The sequence below is a fragment of the Mauremys mutica genome, chromosome 4, assembly GCF_020497125.1.
Source record: "Mauremys mutica isolate MM-2020 ecotype Southern chromosome 4, ASM2049712v1, whole genome shotgun sequence".
NCBI classification, from domain to species: Eukaryota; Metazoa; Chordata; order Testudines; family Geoemydidae; genus Mauremys; species Mauremys mutica.
Window position 1 is genome coordinate 50,161,652 of NC_059075.1, and position 12,446 is coordinate 50,174,097.

Here is a 12,446-nt window from a genome sequence, read left to right on the forward strand (position 1 = left end):
TCTAGTGGAACATTTAACAAGCTAGGATCCATCCACAGCCATTGATAATAGTGGCACTTAGATGCCTCCTCCCTCACATTGTTCTCACAGACTACCCTGGAAGAGATGACCTTAACAAATAAAGTAGTATGGGAGGAAGACAGAATGCTAGTGGCAGAAGAATTTCTTCTAGTCCAGTAATTTTATACCAGTGAATTTATACATTCTTCACTGTGGTAAAAGCAAGGACAGTTTTGTTCATCTAGGCTATTAGATCTGCAAAGTTTATGAGATAGTTATGTCCTTCACAGCTGATTAAAACCAGGAGAGAGAAAATGAGCTCCTCGGTGATATGGACTGTCAACATCTTCCTCCAGATTGGCAAGCTTCCAGCCACACAAACAGGCTGTAGGTTGGTTCTTGCTCAAAACACATCTCTGGATCGTAACAATCTGTACAATTACCAGCCTGTTTCAAACCTCCAGTTTTTAGGTTAGGGAACAGAAGATTGAGAGTTCTTTGAGACAGAGACTTTTTGTTCAGCATCTAACACAATGGAGCTGGGGCTCTTTGGTGCTAAAACAATACATACAATAAATAATAAAGTGGTGATGAGCCAAATCAAGCTGGATCCCACAGATGTTTTGATCCCTATCAGCCCGATTTCAGCTAGTGATATTGATGACTCATCTCCTTCTAGCTATGGACCAAGGTAAGGTGTTCATGCCAACTCTATTATAACTAAGAGCAGCTTTTCATACTGCTGATCATAGGGCATTACTGACATGACTCTAGGGTCTTGCAGAGGTGTATCGACTAGTGCTTCAGAGAGTTTGCTCCTTCCTCTCAGAGGTCAAGGAAGAGAGTATTAGGTACTTTTTGTGTCATCCCCAAGTTACTCTCCTCTCCATCTTCTCATCTTTCCTGTTCACTAGTTATAGGAAATCACTAGCAAAAATGGGCTATCAGACCATTGAAAGTTAATAAAAACATTGTTAAAAAACCCCAAACTCCACATTATTAAAAACACTTCTGGTCTTTATTTTGCCTCATTCCTATCATCTTGGTTTCTCTCCCTTGTTTTCTTCCTTCCTTGGGAAAACCTGCCCATTCATCTTTCAGTACTTGTACAGCACCCCTGCATAGACAATTGACTGAGACAATTCCATGTCAGTATAATACTTCATGAACAGGAGGCATCCTCAAATTATCACGTCCGCAGAAACCTGGATATAGCTCAAAATAGTTGTATGGGGATTTAATGCTTGAGAAAGGTGAGAGACTTGAGTTCCAAGGGCTATAAATTCTCTCTTTTCTACAAGATAGTTGGGGCCTGGGCAGTGGGAGTGCAAGCATCTCACTACTGCTCTGCCACTTTGACTCAATCCTATCCTAGAAATAAGGGGATAGGTAGTTCACGTTCTCTGGTCCACTCAGTGGTTGTGTTATCTTTTGAGACTGTCAACTACTGTTGGTATTTGTGATAGTTGTGAGAGCGGTTTTTGTGATGTAAACTTGGCTCTAGTTCATTTACTAGTAGCTACCATGTCATTTCACACATTATGTTAAGGCGTTTCAGTTATACCATATTAGTATGGATTTGAACCAATGACCCTGGCCCGAGGAGAGAGCCTCCATCTCCTTATTACGAGCTCTCTGATAATTCAGTTCTTTGATATGTGTTCTATAGCAAATTAAAATTTAACAGTTAAAATTCACCATATTTTTCATGCTATCAACAGGTATAAAACAGCTGTTCATATATCACTCCAGTTAATTGCTGTTATCCATTGTTTCCTCAAATGTAACAAACTAGAACCAAAGCCTTGAATAGAGCTTTGGAAGTAAGTGAAAATTATACATAGTTACCACTAGATGGAGCTAATGATTTTCTAAATTATTCTAGGTAGATATATTTATACAGAATTGCAAAATGATTATGATCACTGTTGCAGTCCTTAAGTGGAATGTGATAATTTAAATCACCTGTTGCTTGTATGATCCCATCATCTATTCTTTTGATTTTTTTTTACAATTTTATTAAATTTTCCCTCATGAAAATTACACAATTTAATACAATAATGCCTGAGAACCAACCAGGAGTGGGTCCCCATTGTGCTAGTCACTGTACAAAACACAGAGTAGCTGACAATCTCTGCTCCAAAGGGCTTACAGCCTAAATATACAAGACAAATCCCAGAGTGGGGGAAGGAATATATTACACAAGCAGAGTGAACAATATGGTGGAAGCAAAGGGCATGTTATTTCCATTGTGGGGGTGGGAGGGAAGCGGGTAGTTAGAAGGGGATACGCTAAATGGAAAGAAAATTGAAGGGAGAAAGGACACTGAAGGACAGGAAGGTGAGGAGGACAGGGCAGGCAGATTTAGGTAAGAGGGGCAGGCAGGTGTGGATTGAAGATGAGGTAGAGAGACTGTGAGGGATGGGTGGGTGGAGGGTTAGAGCAAACACCCAATCAGTACAGGGCAGATGAAGTTCATCATTTCTACAGAATTTGTAAACACACCTATTAAATTCTATATCTGGGATATAAGCCTCCATTCACTTCTATAGTGAATAGACATTTTATCTAAATTCATTATTTTTAAAAATAGGAAGTTGTCATTTTTAGAAGAGTAATTTCAATAGAATCCTATTGCTTTCATCCTTATTAAATTCTGAAGGATTTTTCCATGAGGGCATTATAATGTGAAACATGAAAATAAATATAGCCACAATCATACATTTTAAAGTGGTGTTATACACAGGTCTGAAAAGCAAATTGTAATTATGGGGCTCCATGATTGCCAATAACTGAAATAGAATGGTCAGTATAGAAGTAAAAAGATGCTGTCAAGTCCCACAAAGTTCATCTGAGATCTTAAAGTCAGGCTGCATTATTTTCAGCTAGGGCATCATGATTAATAGAAGATTTTGCACCTGAAACTTAGTTTTGTTGACGATGCGCTAACCAGAAAAGAAGCCAGCTTGTTTTCCTAGGGCATTGTCTGAAGTAATAATGGGTATAAAAAATACAAAAAAGCTTATTGCTGTCAAAAACCATCACCCAATGTGATGCATATCCTGACCTGTGTCCGATTCATGGGCAGTGTTCCCTGGCCCTCTGCTATCAGACCCAGCTCAGCAGCATGTATCTGGGATGTAGCTGCTGAACCCTTGTCACAGTGGTTGGAGTCTGAGACTCTATGCTGCAGATATATTATGGTTTCCTTTTGTGCATGAGCAGTAGAGGAGAGGAAGGAGCTCCCTTTACACAGTCCCCCTATTAGCTCAGACTTAGTTTGGCTTAGAGTTTGCAGGAGAAAACCACTTCAGTTCTGGCAAAATGAGTGAAACTGCATCATTTGAAAATGGAACTCTTTCACCATGTTGCACCACTAGTGGATAAAGCTATTAGCAACACTGAATTTCTTAATTAGCTCTTCATCATGCTATTATTTCATCTTCTCTTTAATAATAAAATCCAGTAATTCTTAATGTTTCTCTTTCCAGGTCAACTGCTTAATGCTTTTAGAACTTTATTTCATACTCCAGTTTTAACTATTCATTTATTTTAACACAGCAGAACTTAACATTACTCTTGCTGTAAATTAAATAAAATGTAATTTTGGGATTTGTCTTATTTAACATTTTTTTAAAAAAGCACTCTTTGGAGCAATTAATTGCTTAAATAGTACCAGGAAAATAAGATAAAACTGAGGAAAATACAGCTCGAAAGTCTATTAGTGAACATGACAGAAATGTGTTTTTATATTGCTATTTGAACAAATACAATACCATAACATTTATCTTTAATTATCCCTAGTAAAGAACTGAAAATACTGAATATAACACTTTTCCTTTATTTAAATCTCATTCTTTTTGCTTCCCTTCATCTTTTATATCTGCTGAAAGAAATTTAACCAAAAAAAATCAGCAAATAAAAGCAGAATAGAAAAGCAGATTTTTCTTGAGTCAAAGAGCCTACACTTTATTACATAGTCTAAAATCCTGGGTATATTATTCTTGCAAAATATTCTCATACATTCCAAATGTTCATTTCAAACCTATTTATACCCAGTGAAGTGTATGATTTTTCTATTCAGGTTGCTGAAAGCCACATTGAGAATTTATCTAAATTCAGCTAATTATGTTTGGTCAAGTATTGTCCTAGGCACAATTATTCTGCAGACTCTAAATTCATGTTCTTTTAATTAACTATTGCTGCAGGGCCTTAGGTTTAAAAATACACAGTCTAATTACTTTAATACACACTGATGTAGCTAAGACCATAATAGTTTGTGGTGTCTCTTCACATCTAAATAAATAGATGGGTTTATGCAACAATTCTATTCTAAAGAGGTAAAACATGAACAAACAAAGTGGAACATTTCAGAATCAGTAACTTGTATGTCAGCACAATTTTGTAATGTTTACAACTTTATTTTTAAACCACAAGTAGGCTCTGATAGTCAGCCTATATTGTGTATCTGATGAGACAGTCATCATATGAGCTGCTTGGTTTCACCACCCAATTAATTTCTAAGTTATACCACATGGAATTGACATGTCCTCTTTATGCATTCATAGCTGTGATCAAGAGCTTTAATGGCTCAATAATCCCCACCTGTGAAAAAAGCTCTCTCCTTTGTAAAGCCAGGAATATGTGGCAGAATAGAAGCAGGCAGAGTTTTCACACCTCCTCTTGTCAGTCGAGATGATTCAGTAGGCAGGATAGGCTGTGTGCCCTGTATCAATACGATTACATAATCAGTACCTGTAAGTTAAATCACTCCTCACACCCACTAGTACAAATATGACAATAAAGCTATTCTCATGATTTTTTTTGCATTGAAAGTAATTATATATAGTTTAAAAACTATAGCTTCAAGCTTTCTTTCCTTACCTAAAACTTTTTGTTCTCCAGAGACAATACTCTGAAAAAAGAAAGCATGCATATCTGATGAGGTACAGTATGTAATTTTTTTTACAGGAATATAATAAGGCAATAAAAAAATCAGTAGGAAATTCTTTGATTAAGTAATTGATGGTCCTGCAAGTGCCAGCAGGGATTCTATAAAAACGATCTCTGATTGAGGGCTAGTTGCACAATGCAAACATCAGTAAGGTAGCCATATAAAGATTCTTAAAGTGAAGCACTGGTACACTTAAAGATACTTATTCTTATGGATAAACTGCAAGACAGCGTAATAATCAGATCTTTGAACTAATTCCTTGTTGTGACACAGGTCCATTGGCAGACCCCTACTCCACATCAGCAGCTATTGTCAGGCCTGACATACTTACTATTCCTAACACACTGTTGTCATAATTTGTATCTAAAAGGTGTCATGTAAGATATTACTGGAAGACTAATAAATTACCAGTCATTAATATTCTTGCTTGATGTATGGGATGTATACAAAGAATTTTATATATGTGCTAGAATTATGTTCTTAAAACATGTTTAGCAAGCAACATAAGTACAGTCTGCCCTAGATAAAGGAATGTATTTGCTTGTCTGTCTCTGCCTGGTCAGACAATGAAGGGCTATTTGCATACAAGATAAACAAAGCTAGCAAGCAGGGGAGAAGACAGCATGGCATCTACAACCCAGCAGGAGAGAGAAACCTTATCTGGGCTATAAAGACAAGGAGTCTGAACCTCAAAATGATAAGCAATTGAATCAACTGATTGTATACAATATTACTGTATTATAAAAATATCAATATATGCATTAACAAAATATGAGAAATTATGAATACTCACTTATATTATGCTTTAAAGTATGTGCCTAAAGGTTAAAGGGAGTTGATAAACAGGTTGTCTTCCAGACAGGTGGGAAGCTATTTACTTGTCTCCAGCAAAATTAATTAAGGTGTGACTAAAAACATATGAACCAGCAGGGAGATGGGAAATCCACAGGAAGGGAAGAACAGCATGAGGCTACCCTGCATCTGGGAACAAAACAGTAAGTTTTAGAAGATAATGAAGGAGAAGAAGCCATTTCACATCTATCACTAGACAGACACCAGACGCTAGAGCTTTTGCAAGCAGAGGAAGTTGGGCCCTTCAACCAAGGAGGTTGAAGTCTCTGGGAACTGAGTATATGTGAGAAAGCTTCTTAGGCTAAGATCTTTCACCTAGGAAGAGAAAGGAAACCATCACCTTGTACTTCCATGGAAGGCCTTGACTGAGAAAAAGGTCACCCATAGCTAGAAAGAAAAAGATTGGCAAGAAATCTCCCTTCAACCAAGGTTGTAGCGTGTTAAGTTCGGTCTTAGCCACTAGAAAGCATATTTTTACTTTAGTTTGTTTGTAACCCATTTTACTTTACATTTCTTCTGTTTAGTATGACTTAATCCATGGTCTTTTGTTAATAAACTTGTTTTACTTTTAATCTAAACTAACCCAGTGCTGTGTTTGTATTGAAGTGATTATTACTTCCAGTTAAAGCAGTAAGCTGTGCTTTGGTCTCTTTAAAGGAACAACAAACCTTATTAATTCTCTGAGAGTTCCAGGAGTGGGTTGGATATTTCAGGACAGATGGTTCTGGGGAAATTTAGGTCAGGGGGTATGCTAGAGTTACCCTGGAAGTAGTAACCAAGGCTAGTGTGTTGCAGGCAGGTTGCTGGGGTCAGAGCCTGAACCATGGATGCACAGCACACAGACACTCAGGGAACTGCATGCTTGTCTGCTAGCTGTTGGTGTCCCAGCTGCTGTGAGCCACAGCAGCAGAGCATTTAAGGCACCCAGGAGTACAAGGCAGGCAGTGACACAACCTTTCACTGGTCTGGGTTGCACCCCAAAATGTGACACTTGTACAGGTTCTTGACAAATCAAGGGATCTGGTAATGCCACATAAAGCCTATTATTATATCACTTCCCAGTACCCGCTGTGACAAAATGCTGTTACCATCTGATGGCTCTGATACAGCCTATGTGAAATAAGCTTTTCTCAATAAAGTGTATAAATACCTTATCACAAAAACAACCACATGCAAACAGGCACCTTTATCAACCTGTTGTACAAATGGGTCCATACACCAGGTTGTCACAGTGGCTCTACTCACTATAATTCTCCCCTTCTGGGGCATCAAAATCTCTCAGGATCCACTACTACATAATGAAACCACTGCTCACTGGCTGGGAGGGGAACCCCGGCCCACCCTCTACACTGGGTTCTAGCCCAGGAACCCTACAACAAGCAAGCAAGGTCTGAAAAGTCCAGAATTTTACTGCTGTATCCCTGGACTACTTCCTAACTTACCATCTCTCACCCCAATAGTGACTGCAATTTCCCTCTCTGAAGCCCTCTTCTACACTCAGCTTGTGGGCTTTATACAGGCCTCTCCTGTTCATGTTCAGCTAAGCCGCATCTCTAATTAGCCCTTTCTCTCTGGCTCCTCCTTCAGGTGCAGCCTAGGTGGTTAACTGGCCCACCTAGCTGCTTAACCTCTTCAGAGCGTGTGTGGGCTGGACACCCCATTGCACAGACAAAGTCCAAATTCACCATCTTCTTAATTAATAAAGAAAAAATAGTAAAATAACAAATAATATCTTAACTCTTTTCTGCAGGCTTAGCTGCTACTAGGGTTCCTTCTTTAGAACTACACAGCCCACACCCTAGATCTTCTCTCCCTCAGAAAGCCATTCCCATCTCCCTTGGATCATGATGAGATCATGGGTCATCTGTCTCACAGTGTCAGCAAAACCCACTTAACCCTTTTGCAGCAGAATCAACACCTGTTTATAGTGTGGAGTATTTCAGGCAACTGCTACCAGCCTGTTACACTCTCTCTGCTTCTGAGACACATGCCCATGATGTGAGCTCTGTTTTTTTCTCTCCACTACATACCCCCCTTGGGACCCAAATCACAATGACTTCTCTGGTTTCCAGAGGACTTGCAGTCTGGAACATCTCCTCTTCTTCAGTCAAGAGTCTTTCTCTTTACTCATTGGAGCCCAGGAGACACTTAAGATGTGCCCCATTTTGTCCTATAACATATAGCCAGAACAACTTGTGGAGTGAAAGGGAAGGATAAAGCCAGAAATCCCCATAGATGAACTCTGCTGTCAAGGCACTCTATCATACTAAGCCAATGTTTCAGAGAATGCCAAGTCCACTAGGTAGGCACATCTATACAGTCTATTTTGTACAAGTTCTGTGAGCCCCAGATCCTATGGCCTCCACAAGATGATTTTGAGGGGTTTCTGGCATCGGTTGAAGGGGAAGAGCCCTTGGGAGCAGCTGAGAAAGATGCAGAACTGGTGATTCCAAGAGTAGAATCACCCTGGAATGGAAAGTGACATGGAGTTTGCCAGGTTTGGATATATGGGCAAGGCATAAACATTTTATTTAAATACATAAGAGTTTCTGGTCCAATATGAACCTATAAAGGAATTACTCAACGAGGGGAAATAATAAGATGAGGAATAGGCTGTGAGGCGGAGAGAGGAAATCTTAGCAACAATGCAGTGAAATTTGTGCTATCATTGAATGAAGTCTGAAAATGAACAATAGAATGAATACAACATGCCTTTTTAGAATGTAATTAAACAAGTTCAACTTATTTTACATTTCAATGTGCTGAAGAATTTCGTATTTAAAACACATTGCTGTACTGTAGATGGGATGGAGGGTGGGGAGTAAGATTGGAGGTGGGGATTTTGATACCTGGGAAAGTATAAGAGATTGTTTTGCATTACAGGAAAGTTCACTGCCTGGCCACTTATGCTAATATGAGCATCAGTGAAAGTTAATATTAACATTAATATTGCCACTTTTAGGGGTCAGAGTTAACATCCCATATTAGATGAATGGGGGAAATTAAAATATCTTAGAGCAACAGTTTAAGGCTGTCTGCAGAGTCAAGCAGACAACACTACATTGGTTGCTTTCAGTTCAAACTTGGAAAGTTTTCTGCACAACCAGAAGAGCTAGAATTTTTCTTTTAAACTTAGTTTCTGGAATAAAATTTTGGTGCAAAAGGCAGATTTCATGGCTGATGAACCTCATAGTACATGGGTTCTGGTACTGGCCAACTGGTTCTTACCAACATAAATTAGAAATTGCATGACTGTAGCATTACTGGGCATCAGCTGGCCAAATGGTGACTAGTGTCCGTTAAGGCCCTTAGGCTGCAATGAGTTCTGCATAGGCAGATACTGTGAAGCCCCATTTCCTAGACCTGCTAAACCTAGCTATAAGTGAACCTTTATTTTAGAATCATTCTTAAACAGCTTGTCACATGACTTTTCCAATACTTGGTGTTGTCCATATTCACATCAATATGTAATTAGATTCTAGCTGACAAAATCTACTCAGTGTTTTGTACACAACGCTCAAATCAACTATTTCCCCTCTGTGATGGAATATGTATGAATAGGTAGGTTTATCTACTTTGTGGCCGATTAAGTGGGTTTCTGCCTTGAAGGCAGGTATTTCTCCTGATCCTAGACAGAATTCATGCACAAATCAACAAAATTTTAGGTCACTATGTTTGTGCCAACTCTTATAGGATATGCAGGTTTTCTAAAACATTTGTTCCCTTGGGACTGGACTGTGAAGGGGGTAGTTGCCTAACACAGCAAAACCCACAGAAGTGGCCTTCTCCATATTTAAAGTTGAGGTAATTTTCAATTTCAGTATCTGTTCATCGTTCATTTATTTATTCTACAGTGAACCATAGGCATAAGAATACAAATGAAGTTCCTTTTAAGATGGATTCCTGATTGATTGATTAATGTTGCAAGAGAAAGAAGTCAGTGATATTAAATAGCAGGTTTTTTGGTGTGCAGTGCAGGTGATATTTATGAACACATAGTAGGTGTGCATAACTGAGTATGTTTGTGTGCATGCAAAGTGGTATTTTATGGAAGAATGTGAGGAAGGTTGTCATGGAGATTAAAAGCCTTGAAGTGCTATTCATTGGTGCTAGTTATGGTTGCTGGGCACAAGGATATTAGTTCTAGCATCTTGAATCTTCCGTTTTTGTAAAAATAATTACACTTTTATCTTCACTGCAAGGGCTACTTAGTAGGATAAATACATACAGGTACATAGACCCATCTAACTTCAAGGTGAATACAGTAACCTTATGACCCATTTTGGATCAAAATTGTGGTTGTAGTTTCTGGACCATTAAAATCCTTGTTCATCATTGCATAGTCATTCAGGCAGTTTACAAGGTGTCATTACAAAATGTACAGAATTAGCACTTGCAGCAAAAGGCACAAGAAGAACAAAAAGGTATCAACATTCTGTATGGACACTGGTAAATATAAAAGGTCTCTTTAGAAGGAAAGAAAATAGAAATGAAGAACTTGTAATGTGTTTTGTTAGAAAATGCTTGAAATAGAGTATTTATATAAAAATTCCAGCATCACTTAGAGTTCTGAGTAGAAAGTTAAGCAATTTCTGGCACTTTTTTCTTGACTGATTAGAGAAAAATGATATTGACAAGTTTACCTCTATGAGAAACTCTGTACAGGGACACTTATGTTTGGCAGAATCAGGATGGCTAGTTTTTCAGCCAATAAATCAATAGATAAAATTGCAACATAAGCTTCACACATACACAACACAACATAGATATTGAGTGAGTAATACAGTTTTCAAAACTGACTTGAAGTGATGATTATTAACTAGAATTATATATATATTTATATTTAAACTGACACCACAGAATTCTTTTGAGTCTTGACAGATATGTGGAATATTTAAATGCAGTAATTGCAGTTACCAGACCTCTTGGGATTAAGCTGCTGGAGAGAGAGTGACATTTTGCAGAGAGAAAAATGAATTTATAATGTGAAAAAAAGCTAAAATGAGGTTATTCCATATCTGTTTATATCCATTCAGAAGGAAAAAAGTGTACATAGTCATTAATGCTCTGTAGTAACATGCCTTGCTTAAAACAGCTTAGTATAGTGGTTTTTTTTAAATGTTATTGGTATTTATGTTTCATGAAACAGCATAGTTTGAATATTTGCCAAATCAGAAAAAAAAATCAACTGTTTCAGTCTTGCATTCCTGCTCTGGGTGCTGAATCTGTGCCACTTACATCTGTATTAGCTAAGAATAACTCTCAAATTAAATAGATCTAAAGGAGTGAGGGGAAAAAATGATGCAAGAGACAGCAATGCCAGTTCCAAAAAATGTAGCCCAGGTATTTTCTGGATAAATGATGTGCCTTTCAGTTAAAAGGAGGAGTTATTCTGTCAGCTTCTTTTTAAAAGACATATCTTCAGTGGAAACACAGCCTGCTAATGCTTATCCGAGGTTTCCATATTCTTCTTCGAGAGATGTCCCTGTGGGTGCTCCACTCTAGGTGTCGGTGCGCCCCTGCACCTTTGATTGGAGATTTCTGCAGCAGTACTCCTACCGGCCACGCATGCTCAGAGCCTGCCCCCCCGCTCTGAGTATACCTCTAGTGAGCATGCGCGGCCGGTTCCCTCAGTTCCTTCTCTACCGTCCCCGGCTTGAGACGGAGCTCAGCAGATCCGTTAAATAATTTCTTTCCTCATCTTAAAATTACTTGTAGTTAGCTAGTTTCTTGTTAGCTAGTTGTTAGTTAGTGTTACTTACCCTTTTTTTTCCCTACCGTTTAAAAAAAAAAATTTTCTCTCAGCCACAGCCGCTTCAGACATGCCTGGCTCCACAGGCTTTAAGTGCTGCTCCTCCTGTAAGGAAGCTATCTCTCTTTCGGATGGACATTCGCAGTACATAAAATGTTTGGGGGAGACCCACATTCCCCAAAAATGTGCTCACTGCACTAAACTAAGCTCCAGAGCGCGAAAAGACAGGGAGCTCAAACTTAAACTTATTCTACTTCAAAAATCCTTAGGGTCAGCCTCAGACCCTGGAACGGACTCTGCCTCCGCTCACTGCCACAGCTCTCCCACTTCTAAAAAGCAGAAGAAAACAGCAAAAAGAGGGCACCTTCTGTCAAATTCAAAAGAAGCCCTCAGACACAGAAGATCCACGGTCTCCTTACCTGTGCTCCCCCACCTGAGCACTTTCGACGAGCCGGGCTCCTCCGGCACCGCGCTAAACCCGCCTGTGCTTGCGGCGGCAGCGCGTAGCTCCGGTGCCGAGGCAACAGACTTTCAGTTGCCTGCCTCGATTATGGCACCCATCGGCACCGCGACGAACACGGTGCCGACATACCAGGACTCCATGAGGCACCGCAGCCTGCTATTAATAGCGCGACACCGGCTCCAGCACCAGCATTAACAGCGCTACTTGGCACTGAGCCAAGACTTAGAAATCCGGTGCAAGCCCGGGTTCCCTCACAGCAGTTCTATCAGCCTTCACCTTCAGCTGCCGTTTACCCAGTCAAGTGACCTCTTAGTGTCACCTATGCTGCAGTCACCCTTACTTAAAGACTGCTTCTCTCTTACGAATGATTCAGGGTCCGAACAGCCTTCTTCCAGTGAAGAGGAGTCTGAACTACAGGGTGATGT

General features: G+C 39.4%; 1 long non-coding RNA gene across 2 annotated transcripts; it reads right to left on the reverse strand.

Moving 5' to 3' along the window:
• Nucleotides 1-2,036: 2,036 nt before the first annotated feature.
• On the reverse strand, nt 2,037-7,682 carry LOC123370160. 2 transcript variants are annotated; one of them, XR_006579300.1, is made up of 4 exons: nt 7,545-7,682; nt 5,748-5,935; nt 4,885-4,915; nt 2,037-4,726 (listed from the first exon to the last, which is right to left on the reverse strand). It is a non-coding gene; the product is annotated as an uncharacterized LOC123370160 (long non-coding RNA). The 2 variants fall into 2 exon arrangements; XR_006579301.1 differs by lacking the exon at nt 7,545-7,682 and adding an exon at nt 7,249-7,282.
• Between the last annotated feature and the right edge of the window lie 4,764 nt (nt 7,683-12,446).